The 14,940-nt window shown below is 42.8% G+C and overlaps 1 protein-coding gene across 1 annotated transcript in view; it reads left to right on the top strand.

The window, feature by feature from the left end:
* Window positions 1-3,581: 3,581 nt before the first annotated feature.
* The window catches only part of LOC147906289 (uncharacterized), a 48,274-nt gene continuing 36,915 nt past the window's right edge, over window positions 3,582-14,940 (top strand). Inside the window, exon 1 of the mRNA XM_087384075.1 lies at window positions 3,582-3,812. The gene's annotated coding sequence lies outside the window, so the exon portion shown is untranslated. The remainder of the gene's footprint in view (window positions 3,813-14,940) is intronic.

A 14,940-nucleotide genomic window follows, 5' to 3' on the forward strand; every position in this document is an offset into this window, starting at 1 on the left:
CACACTCAAATCACATTGTACATGTCTATAGAAGAATTGATAAAGCTCAAGGTATGCATTGTTTCACCTCGCATAGCTTTATCCAAATAAAGGAGCTCGGACTTCATGTCCAATATGGAATAGTTCACAAAATAGTCAATGTGATCCAACACATTCTTCCAAGATTCCTAGATGATAAAGCAAGCTTGATGCTAGTCATTTTTTAACTAGAGTATAAACACCATACATGTTAAGGTAAGTGCAATGCATCCACCATTTGTAATGAAATATATTAATTTAAACTATGCATTGACTACATACACACGTTAAAAAGTCTACATCATCAAGGCATATAAGTCATTACTAGTAGGGAACCTGCACGATGCTACAACATTAGATTAATTGCATGATTGTTTGATTGACTAATATAAGCAAGGAACTATTTATGTATGTGTTTGGTGTGTGTGCATATGTATGCATGTGTATGTGCATGTCCATGTGTGCCTATGCACTTATGTGTGTGTGGGTGCACACTCACATATCTATTTATGTGTGCATCTATCTACATGTGTGATAGTGTGTGTTTGCGAACATACTTGCACACGTGTGTATGTGTATTAGTGAGTGCATCTATCTACATGTGTGACAGTGTATGTGTTTGCAAACATACTTGCATGTGTGTGTATGTGTGTTAGTGAGTGTCTGCTTGTGTGTGTGTGTGTGTGTGTGTGTGTGTGGGGTTGCATCTTTTTTGGCACAAGCATATGCTGATGATTCCTTCTTTATGCCACAGAATTCTCTCCCCAGGAAGTCCACATGCTTATGACCACACTATCATTGTATGGATTGGCAACGGGATTGCATGTCAATTTTGACAAATCTAAATTGCTTCCCTTGAAACAATGTGACTGGCATTCTATTCTCTGGCCAGGTCAGGTGGTGCATTCCAAAGATGTAATCAGGCATATGGGATATGGAAGAAAATTGCTGATTTGTTACATCCTCTTCTACCTATTCCTCCTGTGGCTGACACAGATAGGCTTATGGATTGGCAATTGCAACCCTCTGCTACATGCTCTCATCCTGTACCTTTGCCTGCCTTGATCTCCATCAAAGCCTACAGGCTTCTTCAGCCTGCTCCATGGATTCAGCAATATGCTAATACTTTGTGGCATATCAGGAAGCCCCTCTCATGGTGGCTGAAGAATCTCCGGATATTATGGAAGTGTAAAATGCCTTTGAAACAAAGACTTTTTCTTTGGAGATGCATGACCGGCACATTGTCAGTGGGAATCACATTGCCAAACGTCACATTGCACCATTCACATGTTTACGATGTCAGGCTCCTTCAGAGACTATCCTTCATTTGCTTTGGTACTACCCGCGTTCTAGGAACCTCCTGATCATCTTCGGCTTCGTTTCCCGAGTCACAGATTTGGGAAACATTTTTGGTTATTTGGCAAATGTATGAGGTCTTTGTCTCAATACTCAGTATTTCTCTCATGGGTGAGATATTGGGCTCTTTGGACAATCTGGAGTGAGCATAATTTGGCATACTTGGGTTGGTAGATTCACAAGTCATATGAATCTTTCCGAGCCTCATTGCGGCAATCCTTATATGATGCCAGCCATGAGGGTGATATATATGCTTCTTGCATAGAGCTTTTCTTTTTATGTTTCTGATCTTTGGGATACTCTCCATTTTGGAGACTTGCCATCTTGTATATTTATGAGAATATAAATACACTGCACTGGATTTTACTATTAAAAAAAAAAGTGTGTGTGTGTGTGTGTGTGTGTGTGTTTGGCATGTGTATATGTGGGCCATTGGTAGTCCAAGTGTGTGTGTGTGTGTGTGTGTGTGTATGTGGGCCATTGGTAGTCCAAGAGTGGTAGTCTAAGAGCCTAAGAGTCCAAGTGCCCATACTAGTCTTGTGCATGTGTGTGTGTGTGTGTGTGTGTGTGCACGTGCACAGACACACATGCATATGTGTATATATGAGTGTGCATGTGTGTTAATCCAAGAGATAGTGATAATTCAAGAGTCCAAGAGTCCAAGGGTGGTAAGTGGATGGCAACATTTCCTAGGCCTTCTTGTCCAAGCTACCATGTGTCAACAAATCATTGTATTTTGTAGTTTGTCCATGGCTAATATGTAGAATAGATTCTAAGAGTCTCAAAACATAAGTCCCTCCTATATATGATAGTGGAGCTTTCGTCACCACATTGATCATATCCTTAAGAAACTACCACATGAGTACCACATATTGATTTGTAGAGATATCAACCTACACATGATGAATAAAAAAGCACCAAGTCTCTCAGATGAAGAAATAATTAAAAAACACAATCGCTCATTGCAAGCCTACAATTAATAGCCCAAACACAACTAGTACATTGACGATGGCATACTCAATGGTGCAAATGGTTTATTTAGAAACTCAAGCATAACCACCAAACCAGTAGTGGTTTGGATAGTATTCTTTGATAAAAGAATTGGCAGGAAAGCTCGTTCTCAACATAATAATCTCTACAACATGGACACTTCCCACACATGGACACCACTATTATAGGTTTTCCAAGTGGGAAAGATCTACCTCAACACTATTTGCCGTCGACAATTTCCAATACAACCAGAAGCGGCAAGAACAATACATCGAGCACAAGGCCTCTCCATGGACAATTTGGCATTCAAATCACATGGGCTTGTCTACTTGTACTATCTCATGTTCAAGACCCAACCCATCTTTTCATACTAACAAAACTAGAGGCAAAAACATGTGAAAGTAGGCTACAACAAGTTTCCAACACTTACAAATGCAATTGTGCATGGAAACCTCTACAAAGAAACTTATTTAAAGACCAAAAACTGCTCAAAATCACATGAGATCATCCCACTTATACAATGTAGACATAATTCAAAGCGAAAGTATCCTTACAACAATAATACTCTGTCTACAAGAGACACATGCATCTCACTCAACAAGGTCCAAACTTCCAAGATTCTGTAACATCTCCATAAACCAAGGCCTCAGAATTTCTACATATTACAAAGGAAACCTTCCACTCATTGACTATAATGAAGAAGAAGTAGAGTGCTTGTTCACAATACATGAACAGAACTTCTATCTAAAGTTAGCTATACTAAATCTTTTACAAATCGCCTCATGCCAAAACACAAAGCCTAATATGTGCACTGCAACTGCTCGTCCAAGTCAATGAGGACACAGAAATATACATTATGGGTGACTTCAACAAGAAAACAAGAAATATGTCCAAAATCGGTGCTTTCATGTGCCAACAAAACGTGAAACAACTAATACATGTGCCCTCAACAATCGACATGTCTACTCTAGACCATATTTGGACAAACAAAGACCACCACAACTACATGGCCGGAAGCACTTTCATACATTGGTTTGACCATTCGAATGTGCACACTACACTTACAAACTTTAACTCAAACCACCTATGAATGTAATACATCTTGGTTAAGACATTGGGCTATTAAAAATATGGAAATTTGACACACACAATTAATTAACTTTAAAAGAAAATAACAAAGCACTACGGCGCTGTGCTCTTATCATTTTATCAGTGAATATAGTCTTCGCTTTCCTACTCTTGCGCAGCTCAATGAGACCGTTTGAAGAGTGGAGCGAGCTTTCTGAAGCGTTTTATAGAAGCTTTGTCTTCGTAGGGGCAGCTGTAGATAGCCACTCCATGTGCTGACACTGCTTCTAGAGTCTAAAGAGCAAGACGATACAAACCAACACGAATTCATCTCTCTTGTTGCTGACTTCCCTCGATTGATAGATCGTCACCGAGTTGGGGTACAAGGATTGCTTTTTGGACTTATTAACACATGGAACACTTCCCTTCACACATGTTTAATCTTCTTTGTTGATTTTCGCCCAGTGGATCAGAAGACATAATTTTCAAGGTGATAATAGGCACTCTATATAGACCTTGCGGGTTTCGTTTTGCGCCAGAGCTGGGTGCCTGCCAAGCTGAACCCCTTGGCTCGAAGAAACTCTGCCATCCAGTCCCCATGTTGCGTCTGCATAATCCCACTCGAGTGAAAGGATTACTCTGGTTGGCAAGCCTTGATGGTGTGAAGAGTAGGCATGCCTCCCCATTATGGTCTGCCAGCAAGGCGGAGGAAGGTTTCTGCTCTACTACATGCTCAATGGAGGCCAGGTCGCATCTGAACCCTTGCTTTGGCAGCAGTGTTTAAATGGAGCAGAGTTCAAGGTAAACCAAAGTATCAAGCACATATTCTCTCAGCCCATTTTATCTGCTAGGTAAATCAAAGGGGCTGAATATCTTTAATCTTCACCCGTAGCGTCCCGACCTCGACGCCCAGCACTCTCGCGCACACGCGTCGCCCTCCGACCCCACCCGCACACGCGTCGCTCTCGGACCTTGTGGACCCTTGCGTTGGCCCTCAAGTTGTCACATCGGTCTTGACCCCGTAGCGCAGTCTTGTCGTGCCCAACCCCGGCGTGCCTCCACCCACTCCGGTGCCTTGAGTCGGGTTGGGACCCCGTGGCGCCCGAACACCCTCGCGTGTTAAGCAACTACAATCCCCAATTTTAGGGGCAAACATACCAGCTTGCAGCACTCCCTATTTTAGGGGCATCAAAGGCACAAAAGTGCACAAAACAGGGCTGGCCGACCAGCTGCCAGAATCAGGTCGACCAGCTGGTCTGGCCAACTTGGAACTGGCCGACCAGCTGGCCAACCAGCTGGCTGGCCCACCGACCTAGGAACTGACCGACCAGCTGGCCAACCTCCTAGGTCAGGCCTATAAAACACTCCCTACCCCCTCACTCTAATGGGACAGGACTTGCAGCTGCTCCTCACCTCCTCCATCCTTTGCTGCAGCCCCTCCTGCTCCAGATCTGGCTATTATGCCTGCTCCATCCTGTGCCCCTCTATTCCTCTCCACCAGATCTAGCCCTAGACCTCCAGCTGCTGCTTTAGATCTGCTCCTGAGTGGCTGCCGACAAGCTTCCACATCTCCTCATCCTCTGCTGCGCATACACCTCCAAATCTAGAGCCAGATGAGCTCCTTTTCTTCATCATGTTGCTATTCCAGATAGCCTGAAGGTTCCTTCCTCAGAGCATGCTGTTTGCAGCCATTTCCTAGGGCAGCTCCAGCCCTTCATCATCTTCGTCATCATCGAGCTTCACGGAGGACTGCGTTTCGCTCCCTCTGCTGCTATCTTTTCTACTGTTTCTCTACATGGAATCATCTTTCTGATTTGCCTCAGCCACGGTCCTTGAGACACGACGGCTTGAGTTTCTTGTATTCAGTTTTTCATATTACCGACAGGCACTATGTTTTCTGAGTTCCGTTCTTCAGTTGTGTCTAAGTATCGTCTATTTTTTATCGCTCCACTGCAAACCCTATCGTTTCTCTATATGGTATCAGAGCCATGGTGATTTAAAGACCCCAAATCTCTGGTGATCTAAAGATCGTGCTTCTTCATGGAGGCCATAGGTACGGGGAGCATCACTCCTATGAACATATCAGTTCCCTCTTTATTCCGCTGCGCACTACGGGAGAGAACCTCCCTCCCTTTCTTACCTCCATCTTCTACTCCCATCCCTCCCTCCCTTTCTTACCTCCATCTTCTACTCCCATCCCTCCCTCCCTTTCTAACCTCCATCTTCTACTCCCATCCCTCCCTCCCTTTTTGGTTTCAGACTTGACACTCCCGATTCCTTCGAACAAGGAGGTCATGATCCTTCACCTCTACCAGATCTCCATCGGCATCGACTTCCAGGATCTACAAGTTCTCCCTAGGCAGGACTCTTTCTGTTCAGATGTGTCTTGATGACTGTTGTTTCGAATCTTCTACATTCATGGAGGCGGGGATAGACTCCTCTCTCCCGAGGTCCAAGATCGGGCACACACTGGCTCACTGTTCAGCTACGACCTCTTCCTTTGGCGGAATCTCACCATCTCTGGATTATCAGTGCTGCTACGAGATATTTGTTCTTTACCTTTGTTTTTCCTCCACCTTTCGGCGGTGAGAGGGGGTGGCTGATTCTCTTGAGCTTCACAGTGCTCTTACTTCAGCTGATCATACGTGTAACTCAGGCACTTGAGGAAGTGAACAATTTCCTTGCAAGGGCACTCCTCTTGTGACCTTCGCTGCATTTTTGCATTGCATCTCTTGGGCATTTGGCAGGGATAGCCACCACCACCGTCGACATCTCTACACGAAGCTCCAAGCACACAATGTCTGCCCCTCCAAATTGGCAATTGAGAGGGGGTGTTAAGCAACTACAATCCCCAATTTTAGGGGCAAACATACCAGCTTGCAGCGCTCCCTATTTTAGGGGCATCAAAGGCACAAAAGTGCACCAAACAGGGCTGGCCGACCAGCTGCCAGAATCAGGCCGACCAGCTGGTCTGGCCACGAACTGGCCGACTAGCTGGCCAACCAGCTGGCCGACCTGGAATTGACCGACCAGCTGGCTGGTCCACCGACCTAGGAACTGACCAACTAGCTGGCCGACCAGCTGGCCAACCTGCTAGGTCAGGCTTATAAAAGACTCCCTACCCCCTCACTCTAATGGGACAGGACCTGCAGCTGCTTCTCACCTCCTCCATCCTTTGTTGCAGCCCCTCCTGCTCCAGATCTGGCTATTATGCCTGCTCCATCCTCTGCCCCTCTATTCCTCTCCACCAGATCTAGCCCTGGACCTCCAGTTGTTGCTCCAGATCTGCTCCTGAGTGGCTGCCGACAAGCTTCCACATCTCCTCATCCTCTGTTGCGCATACACCTCCAAATCTACAGCCAGATGAGCTCCTTTTCTTCATCATGTTGCTATTCCAGATAGCCTGAAGGTTCCTTCCTCAGAGCATGCTGTTTTCATCCATTTCCTAGGGCAGCTCCAGCCCTTCATCATCTTCATCATCATCGAGCTTCACGAAGGATTGCGTTTCGCTCCCTCTGCTGCTATCTTTTCTACTGTTCCTCTACATGGAATCATCTTTCTGATTCGCCTCAACCATGGTCCTTGAGACACGACTGCTTGAGTTTCTTGTATTCAGTTTTTCATATTACCGACAGGCACTATGTTTTCTGAGTTCCGTTCTTCAGTTGTGTCTAAGTATCGTCTATTTTTTATCGCTCCACTGCAAACCCTACCGTTTCTCTATATCGCATCCCGACGACGATGGCCCTATGATCTCCCGTGTTGGTCCCAACCCTCGTTGCGGCCTCGACACCCCGAGCACCCGCGCCGTCTCGTCCCTGTAGTGCCAACGATGCCTCGAGCACCTGTAGCGTCCCGACCCCGATCGAGCCCGTGACTACGATGGCCCTCTGATCTCCCGCACCGGTTCTCCCGCACCGGTTTCAACCCTTGTCGAGGCCCGACACCCCGAGCACCCGCACCGTCCCATCCCCGTGGTGCCAACGACGCCCCGAGCACCCGCAGCATCCCAACCCCGATCGAGCCCGCGACGCCTCGCGCAACTCAAGCGAAAATGGGATTTTCCATGATCAGGAGAAGAGAATGTGTGATAGGGAGAGCAGCTTATGCTCATGATGCAAACTATGCTGAAATATATTAGAAATTACAGGGAGGGGCACACAACGGGCTTGAATACCCAAACCTATTGACAACTTATCAGGACTAACCTACAATATAGTCCCTATGCAGGACTTGTAGGAGACGAAGAATACCTCAAGGATCCTTTCCCTTCAGAATCAACTATTCACCATGAGGATGGAGGAGGGGTGATAAGGTTCATGACCATCTCACTAAGGTGAACGTGGTAAGGACTAGCTTGTATTAGTTGTTCACTAGGTGGATTAACTGAATTATCCATGCTTGTTTTAAGACCGTTTCCTAGAAGCTTCCAATGGTTCATGACAACCACGAAAGTCGGATAACAGACCGGGCCTCTCACTTTCGAAGAGCTTGGGTCCTTAATGATGTAGGAAGAAGGTCATGAGAAGAAGTATGATGATGGTGGTGAGAAGGCCTTCCTTGCTAGAGGGAAAGGTGGCAAAGGTGAGCCCAAACGCGACAACTTGAAGGGGGACAAACCAATGATAGTGAGTAAAAGAAAAAGAAAAGAAAATGTTTCTATTGTGACAAGCTTGGTCACATTGCCAAGGATTACATAAGAAGGAGGCAAATTAGAAGAATTAAAAAAGGATGATAAATCCAAAGAAGGGTCAAAGTCAAGGTTTGCAAAATAATTACAAAAGAAGTGCTCTTTCTGATTATTGCACATTCCTTGACTTATGCAGCAATTGAGCATAAGGATGATTTGTATGTTCATAGTGGTGCTTCGAAGCACACATCCAACATGAAGGGCTGGTTCAAGATTATGAAGCCAATGCATCCAAAGTCATCGATGATGGTTGAAGACAGTGGGAGGTGGCTAGTTAAAGGAATTGACCACTGAGTCAGATGAAGGAAAAGGTACTTTTTATTGTTCTTTATGTACTTGACCTTTGTAAATATTCTCGTTATTAGTCAAATTAAGAAGAAGAGGATGACAACAAAACTCAAGGACAAGAATGGTTGTGAGTTGAGAAACTCTTTCAAAAGACAAAATCTCATCTTAATTTAGTTGCACCCATAGCTTAAGCAACTCCCTGGAGTATAAAGAAAAGAGATGGATTCCGAACTAGGTATGGCCACTACAAGTTTCTTGTATTACCTTTTGGTTTCACCAATGCTCCTGCCACCTTCCAGCAAATGATGAACGATTTGTTCCGAGATTTTCTGGGCAAATTTGTTGTAGTGTTCTTAGATGACATCTTGGTATATAGCCGAACGCTAGAGGATCACTTAGGACACCTCCGGATTGTCTTAGTTATTCTAAGACAGCATAAGCTCTATGCAAAGATGAGTAAATATGACTTTTTTATGAAGGAGATCATTTATTTAGGACACAAGATTTCTTCTGAAGGTATTAGCATTGATCTGGATCTGGATCGTATCCAGAAGGTTTTAGAATGGCCTATCCCTCAGATTGTGAAACAACTTCGTTCTTTCCTAGGATTTACGGTATTTCTACGGAAGTCTGTGCGTGATTATTCACACATCACGGCACCCCTGACAAACATATTGAAAGGTCGTGGACACAGGTCTATCCAGTCGATCTCTTGGAATGATGCATTGAACAAGGCTTTTGAAACCTTGAAGTTTTCTATCAAGGAAGCACCCGTTCTTGCATTGCCCGATCCTACCCGGCCTTATGTTTTTGAGGCCGATGCGAGTGATTTTGCGATTGGGGCAGCTTTATTCCAAGAGGACAGATCTGTAGCTTTTGAGAGTAAGAAGCTAGACGACACCCAATATCGTTGGCCCACACTAGAAAAAGAACTCTATGCAGTCGTGTATGCCTTGAAGGTTTGGAGACACTACTTGTATGGTTCGAAGTTTCTTGTATTGACCGATCATCAATCAATCAAGTATGTGTGTGATGGGTCTGAATTGAGGGGACGGAAAGCTAGATGGGCAGAATTAATGCAAGATTTTGATTTTGAAATACGTTATCGCGTTGAATAGTGTGGTGGATGCCTTAAGTCAAGTCATTTTTTATTCCTCTGGGGCTGGCCTGCTTGGGGGGGGGGGGGGGGGCGAGGGTGGCATCCAGTTGTTAAGCAGGCCATAGGCTCTCCATAGATCTAAGTTCAGCCTTCATTTTTCAGCTGTAGTGTTCCCTGACATTTGCTGGATGATTGTAGGGCATCTTGAGCAAGTTTCCCACACTGTGGATGTATATACTGAGTGTTTTGTAATTCATTTTTGCCCTGGTTTTCAGTTCATCTACTCATTGTTTTTGCACCATCTTATGAGAGATTAGAGAGAGGTTGACTGATCCTTCCGCTGAGTAGGTTAGCTACAGCAAGTAGACCCTTACTAACAATTGCAACTTGGTGGTGCTTTCATCAAGGCCCCCAAAAAATTAAATAGCCCCCAATTCAATTTTGACATTACTGTGAACGCTAGAGACTAGGGTCTAGGGCCCAAGGGCATGGCCTAATGCTCAAGAAACATGTCTTCAGTTTGTAGATTGTTGTAACTTAGTATCTCTAGAGTCCATATTTGAGTCCTAGCTCTTGCCCCTTCTCATGTCTCTAGATTGTAGTACTGTACTATTGAGTTGAAAGTCTTTTGCATGTTTTGGACCCCTTATTTATGTGTTCTGTAGACCGATGGGGTAAACAAAACTTCGGGTCTTTGAAACGCGAGAACATTTTTGAAACCTTATGAAACTTCAAAACGTTCAAAACGTTTCTGGTGACCATGTAGGCAAGATGACTCTCTCTCTCTCTCTCTCTCTCTCTCTCTCTCTCTTCCTCTCCCTCTCTCTCCAAAATACTTTCAGGCCGTCATGGAGTCAAAGGCCTCCATGGAGAAGAAATCTACTATCTCAACTCGTACCTCGACACCTACAACGAAGAAAATCTCCTTTGCTGCCATTACTGGTTTTGTCCGACTCCCTCTCCTTATGATCTGAATTATCAAGGGCAATGCAACAAACTAGCAGGTCTGAACCTACATGAACAAGTTTACTATCTACAGCAAGAACTCAAAGAGGCTAAGGCTCGACTCGCCTCTCTGGAGATGAAAGTTTTCAATATGGAAAAGAGAGGAAAATCGGAAATCATACAAGAAATATCACAGATTCAAAGTGAAATAGCGCTCTTACCAAAGCTGGTAACCAAAGTCTAGGACTTAGTTGCTACTCAGGTCAAATCAGTAATACAGGAAATTACAGCCAAAATGGACAACAAAACCAATACATGGGATGTTTATGAAGAAGTACAAGAACAGGAGAAAAGAGCCAGTAATAGCCGGATTCTACGCATAGGAGGATTATCTATGGGCTGGCAGGATGGGAGCATGGCAGAAAAGCTGGAACATGTCATAGAAGCAATCCCCTAGATTGAATGGGACTCAAAAGATATGGTTGGTGTCCTCCAACAAGGCACACAAGCCCAATTAGTTCTGAATGACAAGTTTGCAAGAAGGAAAATTGTCAAGCAAACCAACAAGTTAAGAGGCACTAAGAGGCTAACAATGGACGACTGTTGGGGGTTTTATGGACCCTAGACCAGGCTCGCCAATTGGTAGACCAGGTGGGGCAGGTCAGAATAAGTTTGGGTCAGCAATCTTAGCAGGGTTAGCCTAACCTGGTAGAATAGCAAGCTTGGATCGAGTCTACAGCAAACCCAGTTGGCCAGATCTAGTGGGTGGGGGGAAGACCAGCCCGTCACCTATATATAGGGGGCCTTTGGCCCATTGTCCTCATCAATTGGGAGCCACAGAAGCTAATGGGAGCGCACAATATATAGAGGGCAAAGCAGAGTCTTGTCTTACACTTTTCCATGTAGCCTTTTCTTCTAAACCGATTTTCCACTGTACTAAATATTCTTGAATAATTGTATGGAATGTACACCTTTCTTTAATACCAAGAATTCTTAACTCTACAGCCTTTTGGTAAGGCTAACTTATGAGCAAGCTCACCAATCCTTTAAAGTATTGTGAATGGACCACAATAACTTGGAGACAACATGGGGCATTCACCAGTCTTTAGAGTTTAAGACAACTCAAGTACTCTCAAAATAAACTCTGACCTTCTTCGAATTCTACTTTGCATCCATATAACTTTCAGCCCTTCTTAATACTTTCCTAGGCATGCCTCAACATCTAATGCATGTCTTGGAGAAAGTCTTTGGCTGCTTCAACCCTTTCTCTTTCAAGCCCTATAAATGGTGGAGTCCTAGACAAAAAACCATAAATCATTAACCAAGTTGCAGCCTACTGGTATTGCAATAATTCTTTCTATCTTTAAACTCATTCCTATATCAATTTTAAATGGCAACAAACCTATAGAAAATTTTGACAACAAATGGAATCTCATCACACATGCATCTTTCCCATTTTGATATGGTGCATTGCCTTATCAGCTAGATTTAGATGCTCGTTTGGGAGAGACTAAGATGAAATCGTTTAGACTTTACAAGGAGTTGTAGCTTGAATGAAGAGATTTTGTACTACTTTTGGATTAGCCACCTTCTTTAGTGCTAGCCTTCGTCATGGCTGAGTCTGCCCTTCGCCTCCGAAGTGCCGACAGAAACTCAGTATGAAGACTTTGTATAAATGGATGCTCAAATAGGTGGATTTGTATGTGTGAGAGCATATTTTTATACTATGGTCTACACCTACAGTTGGGCACTAATGATGTCAGTGGGGATGCCATAGTAGCTAGTCCATGCTATGCATGATGGAGTTTATGGTTTTGAATCTTATGAGTGACTATCTTGAGATTGAAACTGCACTATGTTGTGTTTTTAGAGGATGAGTTTGGGAATGTTCCTGGATTCATCTAGGTATATAGCATGTAGATAGAATGCTTTGCACTATAATAGGAAACTCTAAAATTGGAAGATACTCTTCCTAATTTGTCTACTACTTACTAACATAATCATGCAACATATCTTATAGCATTTTATTAGACAATCCAATTGCGGAGTATGCTCATATTCAGCTTAGTTTCTAACCCTCCAAAACTGGCTATCAAAGTAGTATCTTGATCATAACAATACCAGTGGGTAAACCATATAATCTGAAAACTCTTTCAACAGACAATTTTACCGATTGAGGGTTTTTCACATATTTTCAAGCTAGAATGAAATGGGCCATCTTGCTCAATCGATGAAATATTACCCCCACAGATGACTTCCATGTATTGTAACAATAATCTAATCCATAGAGATACTTTCCCATGTGCCAGATGGAATCTCTAAAGGATGCAACAAACCGCCTAGTTTAAGACGTCCTACCTTATTAACTTGGCACTTCTGGCACTTAACAACATAGTCTTGGATATCCTTATTCATACCAGGCTAGAAGAACTATCTTCTAAAAGAGCACGAGTCTTCCAAACTATCATGATGCCCATATAGCAATTGATGCTTGGTGTCTTTGTTATCTGGGATACAAATTTTAATCTTATAGAGTAGTTATCATGTTCTATAATACACTTTTTCCATTCTGTCCTTGCTCAGCACCAATCGTAGGTGCTTCACCAATAAAAGGCACATATAATTCATGTTGGCAAGTGCTACTATTTTCACCAATATCTATTGTTTGCACAGCAAGGCTAACTACTAGTGTTGAAACTATAGGATGGCCATCATTAACAAATAAAACCTCCATCGGACCCCTTTCACTAAAGACTTATTGCATGATCATGTTCCCTTGTAAGGAATTCATTATGAAGCTGAGTAAAACACAGCTCATTTACCATAGGCATTTGACTCAATGCATCGGCTACCTATTATATTTTATTTATACTATCTTAATGGGATATCAAACACTTGTATTAATTCATCTCGTTTGGCCTTTCGGCCTTTTAACCCGGGCTGATTCCACAATCACTTGATACTCTCTTGATCAAAGAGGATTTCAGTATTACCTCCATCTTTTCACAGCATGGATATTAGCATAGAGTTCTCCTTCATATGTTAATTCATTTTTCTAAGCTGGGTCAAGTTTATTGCTTTCAAAAGCCACCGATCGTCTACCTTGGATCAATAGAAAATTGTGGTAGTTACTATCAACTATGGGGACGTTTTCAAAAATGGGGTAGTTAATAATACCAGTTGGTAGCCCATACAATCTATAAATATGCTCCACTAGTAGCTTTGCTAATTTAAGGTTCATTGGTTGGAATAAATTAAGCCAAACCTACATAGAATCATGCCTCTTTGTGTCCTAGGTAATCCAACAATAAAATCCATGGAGATGTTTGCCCATTTGCCAAAGGGGATCTCCAAAGGATGTAACAAACCACTTACCTTAAGGCGTTCAACTTGACCTAGCATTTTCGGCATTTCAAAACATGATCTTGGGCATCCTTATTTATTCCAGGCCAAAAGAATTGTGCATACATTGTCTGAATTCTTGGGTGTCCATAACTAGGACTATCATGACACTCCAAAAGAATTTGGTGGTTTCTGTCATTATTATCCGGACACATACGCAACCTTTGTAGAGCAGGCAATCATTTTCAATATTATATTCTTTTCATTTGAGCCGTTTGTTGCCAACCTATGGTGTGTCCCCATTACCATGTGGCTCCTCTGTGAAAGCTCCTCAACTTGTTGGATCCCTCTCAATAATTGCTTTTCATATTTCAAAAAAGTGAGTATCATGCTTTTATGGACTCTAGGAAATCATTTTGGAATTTCCTAAGACTCGATTCATTAACTATTGGCATTCCACTTAATGAATTTGCTACTATATTGAAAATTTCCTTTCGATATGTTAATTGGATATCAAATTCTGGCATTAATTTAGCCCATTTAGCCTTTTTTCCTTGAAACTTAGGCCGATTGCAAATCCATTTGATACTCTCTTATCAAATATGATCTCAAATTTAGTGCGATATAAGTAGTCTCTCTATTTCTTTAATGCATAAACTATATCATGCAGTTCCTTCTCATATGCCTAGTAATTCCATTGAGCACGGTCTAACTTCTTACTTTCAAAAGCTACTAGATGATCTTTTTGTATAATTACCGCTTCATTAACAAAATTACTAGCACTTATTTCAAACACAAATGGTTAGTTGGTCCAATACTTTTAAGAAAAGGGCTACACTATAGCTACTTTTAGTTTTCCTTTGAGGTTCATGCCAGATAAAGATACTTTCCTTCTCTTTGGGCTGATCCATCATTGAAACAACTATTTTAGCATATTTTTTAAACGAATCTTTAAAATCTAGACAAACCCAATAATATATATAATTCTTCTAAGTTTGTCGGATTGGCCATGACCATTACCTTTTCTACTCATAAACTAGAGCATATTCTTATTGATGAAAATCCAAAGCATTCTCATAACCTCGATTGTCCACCTCTAGACCATGGTATCATGGTGTCCCAAGCTTTTTTATCATTGCCCTTT

Source organism: Dipteris shenzhenensis, chromosome 1 (genome assembly GCF_047967505.1).
Source record: "Dipteris shenzhenensis isolate YYH24624 ecotype China chromosome 1, Dip_SZ_1.0, whole genome shotgun sequence".
NCBI lineage: Eukaryota > Viridiplantae > Streptophyta > Polypodiopsida > Gleicheniales > Dipteridaceae > Dipteris > Dipteris shenzhenensis.